Here is a 14,253-nt window from a genome sequence, read left to right on the forward strand (position 1 = left end):
CAGCCTATCTTTAAATTATATTATGCCTTGGGGTGTTTAAAGAGGCAGTCAAGTTTTAAATGAAATGATTAGGGTTGGTCATAATTTAATATTATGATTGATGTCTCTATAAAAAGAGGAAATGTGAAGTTAGACACAGAGGGTAGAACATATAAATACAAGGAAAAGATAGTTATCTATATAGGCCAAGGAGAGTGCTCAGAAGAAATCAACTCTTCCAAAACCTTCATGTTAGACTTATAGCCTCCAAAAGAGTGACAAAATAAATTTCTTTTGTTCAAACGACTTAGTCTGCGTTCCTTTGTTATGGCAGCCTTAGGAAATGCATATAACGCCCGTGTTTTACTTAGAGATCTATTCTAAGGGACTCATGTACGTTGCACATGTGACCACAAATATCTCTTCATTTAATTTCACAATTACATACCCAATTGCAAACTTAGTATGCTTTTGGAGGTTTAATAACTTCTGAAATTTAACAGATGAGTAACTGAATCCTTATAATTCATGAAACTGACATCATTGTCATTGCCCGGTCTAAGTTGTTGACACACCAACCCTTCCAATTGCTCTGGCAAAACTCTCCTGTCAAACTTGACCACTTTGGTTGTAGTAAAATGAATAACAGGAAGTAAAATAGAAGATAAAGTTGTAGGTCACTGGAAAGAGTATAGCTTGACATAAGATAGGAAGACAGCAGAAAATTACAAGTACGTGAGTGATGTATTTGACTTTTAGTCAATACATTTTAAGTGGTAAATTCATAATTTCTTGCAATCACTATCTCTCATTTCAATTTTTGTATCACACCCCCAAATTCCATATACATTGTGTTAATCTCCATTTTTCCTTCCCTCTATTTTCAGCAATTTTTTTTTTTTTTTTTTTTTGAGAGGGGTTCTTGCTCTGTCGTCCAGGCTGAAGTAGAGTGGCGCCAGCTCGGCTCACTGCAACCTCCACCTCCCAGGTCCAAGTGATTCTCCTGACTCGGCCTCCCGAGTTGCTGGGATTACAGGGGTATGTTCAGCTAATTTACGCATTTTTAGTAGAGATAGGGTTTCATCATGTTGGCCAGGTTGATCTCGAGCTCCTGACCTCAGGTGATCCACTCGCCTTGGCCTCCCAAGTACTGGGATTACAGGCATGAGCCATGCTGCCTGGCCAGCAAAAATTAATCTTTCTGTCTCTATGTATTTGCCTATTCTTGATATTTCAAGTAAAAGAAAACATATGATATTTGACCTTTTGTTTTAGGCTTCTTTTGCTTAGCATATTTTTTGAAGTTTATCCTGTTTTAGGATGTTTGACTGCTTCATTCATTTTCCTGACTGAATAATATACCGTTGTATGTATACACCAAAATGTCTTTATCCATTTACCCATTGATGGATATTTTTTCTCACTTTTTAGTTATTTTGACTATTGCTGCTAACATCATTTGTGAACAGGTATATGATTTCAATTTTTTTTTTTTTTTTTTTTTTTTGCAGAATCTGAGGAAACTTTATTGATCTCTTTATCCTTCCAGCATTATGAGAGCAGGCAATACAATGTTTTAACCCAACCAAGCTCAAAGGAGTAAACCTTTTTCCCAAACCATAAATGGGCTGTATGTTTCCTCCACATTATAGTACCCTCTCCTAAATCAACCTTTATTCACCTCCATGACAATAATATCCCACAACTCAGTGCTGGAGTTATATGATAATTTTACATTTAACTTTTTGAGGAAACACCAAAGTGTGTTCCAGTGGCCACACTGTTTGACGTGCCCACTGGCAATGTACAAGAGTTCCTATTTCTCCACATTGTCACCAACACTTGTAATTTTCTTTTTAATTTCATTATTGTGTCCATCCTAGTGGGTATAAATTAAAACTCCATTGTAGTTTGATTTGTATTTCCTTCTTTATTTGTATTTGCTTCTTTATCTATTCTGAATATTAAAGAATAATCAGATATATTATTTGTAAATATTTTTCCCATTCCAAAGCTTTTTTCACTTTCTTGATAAAGTCCTGTGATGGCAAAACTATTTGATCTTGATGAAGTTCAATTTTTTATTTATTTTTTTTTTTACTTTTTGTTGCTCACTTTTTTTTTTTTTTTTTTTGGTCAAATCTTTTATTTATTTATTTTTGAGACGGAGTCTTGCTCTGTCGCCCAGGCTGAAGTGCCGTGGCGTGATCTTGGCTTACTGCAACAACCACCTCCCTGGTTCAAGCAATTCTCCTCCCTCAGCCTCCTGAGTAGCTGGAATTACGGGCATGTGCCACCCTGCCCAGCTGATTTTTGTATTTTTAGTAGAGACAGGGTTTCACCATGTTGGCCAGGCTTGTCTCAAACTCCTGATCTCGTGATCCACCTGCCTCTGCCTCCCAAAGTGCTGGGATTACAGGCATGAGCCTCCACGCTCAGCCTTTTCTTGTCAATTCCAAGACCAACTTTAAGTTCATGAGGATTTGTCCCTATTTTTTTTTAATAGTTTTATAGTTTTAGGTATCATATTTAGGTTGTTGATCTCTTTTGAATTAGTTTTATTTGTGGAGTGAGTTAGTGATCCAACTTTCTTCTTTTTCATGTGGCTATCCAGTTGTAATAGAAGCAAAATATTGCTCAGTTCTAACAATTACTCTTACTGAAATTTTGCTTAGTTATTTTATTAATTCCTGAGATATTAAAGTTGATACTTGCAACTATAATTTTGGATTTTTCTGCAATCTTTTTATATTTTTGTAGTTTTAGCTACTATTAATGATACATGTTTAAAGTTACTATGCCTTCTTGGTTAATTGAACCTTTTTGTTTTATAAGGTATTTTCTTTTGTCCTTGGTAAGAGTCTTTGTTCTGATTTCTATTTTGTTTCATATTATAGAATTACCTTAGATTTCTTTTAATTAATGTTGGCAGGGTATATCTTCTGTCATACTTTAATATTTATTAATGTGTGTCTCTTTATATTTCAAGCTATTTTCTGTTAGAAAGCATATATCTAGGTATTGCTTTGTTTCTAATTTGGTAATTTTTAAAAGATTATAATATTTAGGCCATTTAAATATAATTATTGATAAGGTTAGATTTCAGTATACTATCTTGCTTGCTGCTTTCTGTTTGTTTTACATGTTCATGAAGTGTAAAGTTCAAAACGTAGATGGCATTTTTTACAAGCTGTATGTTCCCAATTCCTGGGAACATATTTAATTTTATAAGCCTGTTATCATTTGAGATATAGTAATAACAATAAATTTTTATTATATAATTTTTGTGAAAAATTTAATACAAATTAAATTTCACACATTATGTGTAAAATACAGCATGTTGTCTTGGTAAATATATATATAGACAATAGTTATTATATAATTACTGTATACTTCTGCTATAGTTTTCACAGAGCTTATCTATTACTTAAATGATTTCCTCAAATATGTTTTATATCTGAAGTTTTTGGGGTCTAGCAAGTTTTGGTTTTGCTAACTCATGTATGATGGCTGGTATATTAGACTTTTTTCTACTTCAGATAGCGTATTATTAGGTAAAAAAACTTTGCTACAGTTTCCTAAAAATAGTCTTCTGTTTGCTTGTTCACACTGAAGAAAGAAATATAATCCCAGTTTGATTATGTTTTCATTGGTATTTACCTGCACTTGAAATATAAAATATTATTTGCCTTGTGGGTTTTTTATTGGTGTTCAGAAAAATAATTTATATACACTTAGGTATGCATTTTAATTATATTTTATTTAATGTTTCTGTTTTAACTGTTACTTTTCCATATGTTTCATCAGTGACTCCTTTATTTTAGTATTAATTCTCTGGATTCATATACTTCCTTGCATTTTTGTCATGCTAAGAGTTACTTGTTTAATTTGATCTTTTATAGTATTAAGAATTTATTTTTGCAGTATGGAGATTTCTTAAAGAGCTAAAGGTAGATCTACCATTCAATCCACCATGCAATCCAGCACTCCCACTACTGGGTATGCCCAAAGGAAAGGAAGACTTCATATCAAAATGACACTTGCACACATATGTATATTGCAGCAAAATTCATAATTGCAAAGATTTGGAACCCACCTAAGTGTCCATTAACCAATGACTGGATTAAAAAATGTGATATATATATATGTGTGTGTATATATATACACACACATATATATGTGTATATATACACACACATATATATGTGTATATATACACACACATATATGTGTATATATACACACACATATATGTACATATATACACATATACGTATATATATATGATGAAACACTACTCAGTCATAAAAGTAGAATAAAACAATGTCTTTTGCAGCAATTTGGACTGAGCTGGAGGCCATTATTCTAGGTGAAGTAATTCAGTAATGGAAAACCATATATCGTATGTTCTCACTTATAAGTGGAAGCTAAGCTCTGAGTACACAAAGGCCTATAGAGTGATATAATGGACTATGGAGACTCAGAAGCGGGAGAATGGGGGAGATGAGGGACAAAAAACTACATATTGAGTACAATGTACACTACTCGGTGACGGGTGCACTAAAATAGCAGACTTCACCATTATACAATTCATTCATGTAACGAAAAACTATTTGTACCCAAATAAATAAAAAATAAAAAAGATAAATGCTCAGTTGAATATAAAATTTTTTAAATATTTTAATTCTCACCTTTATAATAGCTTAACTAGATCTTCTTTTAATTTGCTATGTATCAAAATATAACAAAATTCACTATTTCTGTTCTCATTGACATATACATTGAGAACCTTGATCAGCAAGTAAGCATTCAATTTTCTATAAGTTACAATACATATTTTTATCTGAGATATAAATCCTATTATTTTTATGAAATCACCATGGCATCATGGTGATAGGTAGATAGATACATACATATACACATATACATACATATATACACACTCACACATATATAAAATCACCACTTATATGTTCAAATGCCTAAATTTTTGGATAACTACTGAGTATTCTGTTGACTGAAAATCCTAAAATGTATTCTTAATTTTCTATTTTTTTCCAATTTTACTCGACTATTTGATGATAGGAATCATTGTTTCTATGTATCTTATACATCTTTGATTCACTTGCATTTTATCAGTACCAGAAACATGAGAAATATTAAATGTATATATAGGTACATACCTATGTGTTATCTATATATCTACAGCTACTTCTTAACACACTGTGGTGTTGCATCTCTATCAACCCATCATAAGTTGAAAATATTTTAAGTAAAAAATGCAATTAATAAACCTAACCCATTGAACATCATAAGTTAGCTTAGCCTACCTTAATCACACTCAGAAAGCTTACATTAGCCTACAGTTAGGCAAAATCTTCTAACATAATGCCTACTTTATAATAAAGTATTAAATATCTCATGTAATTTATTGAAGTCTGTACATTAGGTTGAAATCCCAAAAGTTTTATTCCACTATAGAGTTGAGAAATTCTAAGTTAAACCATCGTAAGTCAAGGACTCTGTGTGTGTGTTTGTGTGTGTATGTGTGTGTCTGTGTGTGTGTATGATATATTTACATATATGTCTATACAAATAAATAATCTATCATCTATGTATTTATCTATCTATCATAAAGAAGAGATAAAGTAGAGAGTAATAAATATTTTATTACTTTGTTGATGTAAAATGACCAAAGCATAATATTGGTTGTTTGAAACACATTCTATCAATTTACTTCCTGAGGTTTTAACAAATGTTGATTGTGAGATAAAATAAGAATATAAATGACATATTTTCAAATGACTTGATTAGATTTTGAGATACATTTTTTCCAGTAATCCAGTAGCTAAAGGAATAGGGAATGGTGCTATGTGAAACAGCATGATATTATCCAGAACACAGCTGCATGTTCTAATATTTTATTTATGTTATCATTACACATATATAATGTTAAATGTTGCATTATGTCAATGAAATGTTTTCAAAAATACTTTTGAAAAGGAAGTGTTCTTCATAGAATCACTGTTTCTCTTTTAGTTTATTTTATTCCGTGGCATTTATCATCATATTTTGTAATTTAATTAAATGATGCCAAATTAGATGGCAGACAGGTAAAAAATGAAATTTAGCAGCTGGTAGTGCATGACAGTTTTTCTATTAAAACTAATATGTTTTATGAGTGATGGGACGATTAAATGGCTATGTTAAAATTTATATGAATAATCAATTCATTGGGTGCAGGTCATGCAGTATATATTTTAATGATTTGAAGTGACAATGTTAATGGAGTAATTCTACTAACAAGCCCATCTTGATCTATTCATTCTATAAATAGTTGACTAGCCCTATTAATCAAGCTTCGTGCTAGATAAAGCCTTATGTACTGGAAATCACAGCCCTCAATAATTGAAAACCTAGATGAATATTGAATGATAGTGGGTTAAAGTTGAAGAAAATAAGAAAAGGGAAGGAGATGTGAGCATGGCTATAATGTGTATTTGGAAGATGAGAGTATTTGCTCAAAACATCTTTTACAATACTTAGCTAAGTCTTAAGCTAAATCACTCTTTAAACTAGGAGGGAATAAACACAGGTTTTATGTATGCATGCATTTATATTGTTGTGGTTTTTATTGTCACTGTTGTCACTTAACCAAAAACCTGTGCTTCAGTTTGGTTGTTATGTTTAACATTAACTTTTTATTTCCAACTATTCTCAGATCTGTTTAAATATTCTAACTGATTCATAAATTTTTCATGGTATATATATATATATATTTTTTTTTTTTGCCAAATATACAAGGTTAGTAAACTCAGAATAATAATATTATCAATTGTAATTGTCATATACACTTTGATTCTCCATCTATAAAAAATACCTTCCTATCTGAGATCATGCATTTCCTTATTTTTTCTTTTATGCATTATGGATATTTACTAGCTTCATTATACTCAATAAGCAATTACGTTTATTAAGCTTGTCTTTAAGCCTATCGCTCCTATTGTAGCAATACAACAATTCTTTGCATATAATTTTTAAAATTTAATAATTTTTTGAAGAAAAATGAAAAAGAATAGAATTGTAAATTATAATAGAGTGAAATATGTAATAGGTGAACAATATTGCATTAGCTTCCCAGAAGTCACACAAAAGATACTGGCTACTCATGATTATCAAGAGGTTTTAAATGTAACTGAAAATTCAAATGTTTTATGGAATATTCAAAATAAAACCAAGAAAAATTACAGGAAATGGAATTTTATATGTGATTGCATGTGTGTGTGTGTGTTGTGTGTAATTTTAGCCTTGCTTTTAACTTAGTGGTAAGAGAAAAAGATTTTGCCATATTTGCACCATTTTTGCCAACACTTCTGATTTTTTTCCTTTTAACTATTATTAAATATTTAGGATTTTAAAAATTCCAGAATTATTTACACAGATAAAATATGTTAAGCAATGGATCATGATGCTATTGAAGTAGAACAGAAAATGACGTTTTTGAGTAATCAGGCTGTTCCACTTAATCAAAGCATGCTTAATTAGGGAGCCCTCTTAATTGGGACTTTCCCATCTTATCAAATCCAGCCTAATAACACTCAACTGTAAAGACAGGTGCTTAATTGGGATAGTAATTCTAGATAATTGGGGGTGCCTGCGGGTGACCAAGAGTAGCTTACATCAATCTGATTTGAAGATATTATGCCTTTGTAGGTGTCTCCTACTGCGCTTATTTGCTTTCCAAGAATGACCTCTCCACTGTTAAATGAACAAATGTCCTTTTAGCACTGACTGCTGGAATTTTCTGTTTCTATCTCGGTTTTCAATCACACTATAATTCTTAAGTTTTCTTTTATTATAAAATAACTACATATTATTTTACATAGGATAAATTTATTATTAGCACTTTCAATTGAATTTTAAAGCAAATAATTAGCAAAAGCTAGGAAATCAAATACCACAGATTAAATATGCTCTAAGACACTAAATTATAAAGAATAATAATTAACACCTTTGTTCTCTGAAATACAATAATTCATCATGTGTAAATAGATTACTTAGCTTAATTTCTTTTTACTTCCATACCATTTAGAAAGTTCAGTTCCTGGCCGGGTGCAGTGGCTCACGCCTGTAATCCCAGCACTTTGGGAGGCCGAGGAGGGCGGATCACGAGGTCAGGAAATCGAGACCACCCTGGCTAACACGGTGAAACCCCGTCTCTACTAAATATACAAAAACAAAATTAGCCGGGTGTGTTGGCCGGCGCCTGTAGTCCCAGCACTCGGGAGGCTGAGGCGGGAGAATGGCGTGAACCCGGGAGGCGGAGCTTGCTGTAAGCCGAGATCGTGCCACTGCACTCCAGCCTGGGCGACAGAGTGAGACTCCGTCTCAAAAAAAAAAAAAAAAAAAAAAAAAAAGAGAAAGTCAGTTCCTACTATAGTATGTGTTATATTGGGCATATTCACAGATATCAGATTATTTGACTAGCATCAAAATGCTGGTCCCGTTCCTCGCAAATAGCAGATACTCAAATTAGCTGACTGAATTTGGAAACGTAAACTTTTTTTCTATTTAATTAGCTATTTTTAATTAAATTAGATTATTAAAACAATGCACATAATAAAATTTCATTTTATTCTGTTTCACTTATGAAGCCTGTAAGCTCATTGGATGAGGTAGAATTTTCTATAAATATACTTCCAATTAGAACAAATTTCTTTCTTTAATTCTTTTTAATAAAATTTTTAGTAAGAGTGGTGTTAATATTGATGTTTCTCCCTTTAAGCCAAGACACATAATATTTTACAGCTGAATGTGGATGTCTTTAAGAGCCATAGAAAAGTTATATTAATTTATTGTAAATAAAAATTCTGTACAATTAAAATCCCTGAAAATTAAAAACAATCTTTATGACGCTGTTTTTAAGTTAGTAATTTTAATAACTTTACAAAGGAACATTTTAGATATAGCCCATTTTTTTAAGTATGAACTGTAACTTGAACTTATATACACTATATATTGTTAAAAATCATTTCAGTAAAACATTCTAGAAGAGAACAATTCACTAATAAACTTAACCTAATTTTAAATTTAAATATTATTCTAGTTTATTGTTTCTGGGGCTTTCTTTTTATTTTAAATTTCAAAAGTGAAGGTATGTTTCCAGTGAAAATAAAATTGGCAATGATTTCAAATTTGGGCAAGGTTATGGAATCACAGAAACCCTCATTGGTTGCTGATAGAAATCCAGAATGCTACAGAGCACTTTCAAGGACAGTTTGGTATTTTCTTAGGAAGCTAAACATAGACTTACCAGAAGATCCACCAATCACACTTATATGTATATACTTCAATTAAGTTAAAAATTTACCTTTACACAAAAACCTGCATATCAATGTTGATAGCAAAGGTATTTCTAATTGCAAAGAAAGAAAAAAAAAGAAGCAGTCAATATGTCCTGAAATAGTTGAATGGGCAAACTCTTTATATTCATACAATGAGATTTTATTTAGTGATTTAAAAAGAGCTATCAAACCGTGAAAAAACATTAAGTAACTCTAAATGCACAGACTTAAGCAAAAGCAGCCAATTTGCAAAAGATCATGCCATCTTATTCCAACTATATGACATTCTGGAAAAGGAAAATGATAGAGATGGTATAGATAAAAATCTTTGGTTGTCCAGATTTTGAAGAAAGGGAGGAATGAATAGGCAGAGCACAGGGATTTTGTGGGTAGTAAACCATTCTACTTTACATTCTAATGGTGCATTAATGACATTCTGCATTTTCCAAAACCAGTAGAACTTACATAGCAAAAATAATGAACCTTATTGTAAACTATAGACTTTAGTTAATATATTAATACAGGTTCACAAACTAACAAATTTGCCACACAAACGCAGAATGTTAAAAATAGAGGAAATGGGGTTGAGGGTTACATGAGAGCTCTCTGCACTAAATGCTCAATTCTTCTGCAAACTAAGCTATTCTAAGAATAAAGTATTAATTAAATAAAAGTTAACAGACCTATTCAAATGAAGAAGAGAAAACAACAGATTCAGGAGAAGCTGAGGAGAAAAGTGAATGCTTATACACTGTTGATGAGAATTTAAATTAGTTCAGCCACTGTGAAAAGTATTTGGGAGATTTCTCCAAGAATTTGAAGCAGAACTACAATTTGACCCAGCAATCCCATTACAGAGTATGTATCCAAAAGAAAATAAAATAAAAAGAAACATGCCCTCAGATGTTTATGGCAGCACTATTCACAATAGCAAAGACACGGAATCAACTTAGTCTTGAACTCCTGAACTCAGGTGGTCCGCTCACCTCAGCCTCCCAAAGTGCTGGGATTACAGGCATGAGCCACCACTCCCAGCTGACTCAATATTCTTATAGAGAAAACAATAGCACTGTAAAAAGCACATTTAGAGGGAAAGGTGAAGATACAACTTAAACAATGATATCAATCATCAAAATCAGAAGAGGTTCAGAAAATACCACCCAGAAATATGGGCAGGCAGTATTTATAGACAGAAAAAGGAAGTGATATACAGAAAGAGCTTGACTGGTGGCTGGTCATTTGCCCTATTTGGAAGTGGTGTGACAAGGCATGTGCCTTATATGGACATGATTTTCTTACTTGGCAATCTGTGATTGGCTAAACTCAGTGTCATGATTTGACAAAACTCACCTATTTGCTATAAGAATATTCAAAGTTATGTTTCTGGTGACTTACCTACTAAGTTAGGTTGCAGTTCTCTTCATAAAAACTTAAAGTATTGAGGCAGCCTTAAGCCAAATTTAGTTTACTTTAACAATCTCCCTTAATTTCAGCCTCTCAATTTTGAGAAATTGACAAAAATTTGGACATCGACCCTATTCTTTGACACCATCACAATGAACTGGCTTGGTTTCAGTATGGAATTTACAATTAATTACATCAACTGAATGATTATATTCTCTTTATGTTTTCACTATTCAAATGTAGTGAGACCATTTGATGTACAATGGATGGCTACATCAGCGAATTAGGACTATTTAGAGAATACAGCACACCAGGAAGAAAAATATGATGTCTGTCAGAAGTATAATATGAAAAGACTAAAGTATACTCTTTTACTCGAGCCACCACAAATCGGGACAATTAAAATAAAATATATTGAAAATGAGCCAGAAGAATTATATATTTGTTTTTATCAATTAGCTTCTTTGTTGATTTCTTGTAACTGAGTTTTTATCACAGTAGATACATGGCCTTATCCACGTGCAGCAGAAACTGTTAGTTATTGTATACACACTCCCCTGTTTACCAATAAAATGTCCAAGGCAAATCATGCTAACTAAAGCAATTTAAGCAAGACAATTTAAGGTTTTCTGAAAAATCATAGTCTTTGCAGTAGTCAGTTAAAGTAGACAATGTTTGAAGCAAAAGTCTAACAATCTATTTTACATTTATGTCAAACCAGAAAAGGCTACTAGAAGATGACCACTTAGATTCTACCAAAAAATGTCCATTCAGAGAGATGTATGCCTGCTGACAAATTAAATTCTTCTTTATTCCATTGTTCAGATAAAGAAGTATTCAATTTTCAATTTGTCTTGGAGTGAGACTGGTACATTTAAGATAAAAATCCCTCAAGGCATTTTCTTGGTATTCAGTTAATTCTGGTTCTATTGGGTTAGCAGTTTTATGCAACCAATCAGTTTTATTAGAGTTCTGGGTATTCTTACTCAGTCCAGTAGCATAATCTTAAATTTAACAAAAACTTTTAAGAGTTATTTTCATGAATGTCCTTGAATACAAAACACTTTAGGCTTAAATTGACTTAAGGTTGTCCTGGTTAAAGGTTTCATGAGAATTCATTATAATAATAATGTAATTGACAAGAAAATTTGGTTATTTCTCTGGAACACATTTTATGATAATAACTAGAATTCTGGTCAATAATATTATGGCGAACTATCACTTTACTGGGAATTTCACAAAATTGCTAGAAAACATTGTAATAACACAGTCATACAAAAATGACTGAAAGAAGGTTTAGTATCACTTATTATTTCACAGTGTTCTCATATAATTTATTATATTAAATTAGCCCAAATAGTTTAATATCTCTTTTTATATAAGGTGATATTTCTTTTTGAAATGTTCCAAGGGCCCATCTAGAAAACCCCAAAGTTAATTTTATGCATAAAAAATTATGGTTTAGAATTTCATTTTTGGAAGATTTTCAAAATTATCAGTGGTTCATAAACATTGGATCAAAATAAGATAACAGGTCACTGTGAAAATAATAGTCATTTAATTAACCAATGGGATAAATTTAAAAATTCAAAGGCAAATACAGTAAGTTACATAATACAAAAATAGTTTTTTAATATAGAGAACTCCATTTTCTTAGGTAATCAAAATTTAATAAAGACAACATACAACAACAAAAAATTATTTTGACAAAACAAGATCTTTTTTTCCTAGGCTAATTATTTAAAAAGATAAGAAAAAGTTTTTACAACCTTTTATTAACACCAAAACAATACTCCAAGAAAACCTTGCTGTTTTAACAGAAAGAACCAGTTTTACTTTTGCAATGGTGTACTTTTGATATTAATGCTTAATTGTTAGAAAAAGTTATAAATAATTCCTCTTTAATTTCAGTCATCTTCGTCACATATAAAATTCCTCTCACAGGATTCATCTTCTACAAAACTTCTACAACTTTCTTATATCCTTCTAGTTATTTGTCCTATGCTTTTCCCATTCTCATTTGAAACAGCCAGTCACTTTACGTTAGGACAAAGTAAGAGTCTTTTCCTCATTATTTTTAGTTTTATATGCCATATATTAATTATAATTTTATTTATTTATTTATTTTTAGATGGAGTATTGCTCTGCCACCCAGGCTGGAGTGGAGTGGCATGATCTTGGCTGACGGCAACCTCTGTCTCCTGGGTTAAAGTGATTCTCGTGCCACAGCCTCCCAAGTAGCTGGAATTACAGGCACCTGCCACCAAGCCCAGCTAATTCTGGTATTTTTAGTAGAGACATGGTTTCGTCATGTTTGGCCAGTCTTGTCTTGAACTCCTGACCTCAAGTGATCCTCCTGTCTTGGCCTCCGAAAGTGCTGGGATTACAAGTGTGAGCCATCACACCCAGCCTATTAATTATCATTTTAATCTTTAGCAACTGATTAATTAGCATTCTGTAGATTAACACTATTTCATAATTTATAAAAATAGATGCTTTCTGAAGGTATTTTTAAAATTTATTAACAGACTCAAACATATTTAGATTTCCTATATCATATTAAAATCTAGATGTCAAAACCATATAAACATAAACTTATGTTCAACAATTAATGTTTTAACGTTTTATCTTATTTGAAATAATATAAATATATTTATAAATAATATTATTTATAATATCAAATAATAAATAACGAATATTCATCATTTAACTTAGCAAAACTCCAAATGTGTAAGTTACCAGTGAGATTGGAAAGCTATTTTTAAGTAGTTACATTGTAACACAAAACAAGCTAGCTGCCATCAAGTTATTTTCCTGGTTACTACTTGTAACTATGCACATGTTAGATGTCATCACAGAAGCAAGAATCTAAGGAGTTAAATACATGACTTGTTTTTTCTTGTTTGAAAACTGTACTTGATATGCATGATATAATGAACACTGCATTTTCACTTACATCTTTATTCTTAGGTTAAGTTTATAGTTTGATGAGCCTTAAAAATATTTAATAGAAATAAAAGTTGTGGGTCTGTACTACATTTAATATTGAGAACTCTAAATACATGCCTGTTTTTATTATGCCAATAATATTCTTATTAAGAATTGTTTATTCTATAAAGATTACCCATCATAAACATTGAGAAAATAATTAATCTATACAAGCACTTATTTAAAAAAAATCAAAAACAGTGTTTTTTTAAATTTAGCAATATCAAAAGAAGAAAAAAATTATTATGCATATAAACATGTGTAAATATATAAACAAAAAGTAATCTTATAGCTTTTATTTTAAAAATTTAACCTGTTCCAGGTACAAAAATAAAAAACTCACTAATGTATTAAAAAATAACTGGATCTCAATTGTTTTTGTGCCCAAGTCAACAAGATGTCCTGTCAATATGGTTAAAGCTTTTGACTAGTATTTCTGAAAAAGACTTCTAGGATTTTTTAATTTGCCTTCTGTAGAATATCTTTTGATTCACATTATCTTTTAAATGACTCTGCATAGCAACTAAAGTATGCATTC

This window comes from Pan troglodytes, chromosome 14 (assembly GCF_028858775.2).
Source record: "Pan troglodytes isolate AG18354 chromosome 14, NHGRI_mPanTro3-v2.0_pri, whole genome shotgun sequence".
NCBI classification, from domain to species: Eukaryota; Metazoa; Chordata; class Mammalia; order Primates; family Hominidae; genus Pan; species Pan troglodytes.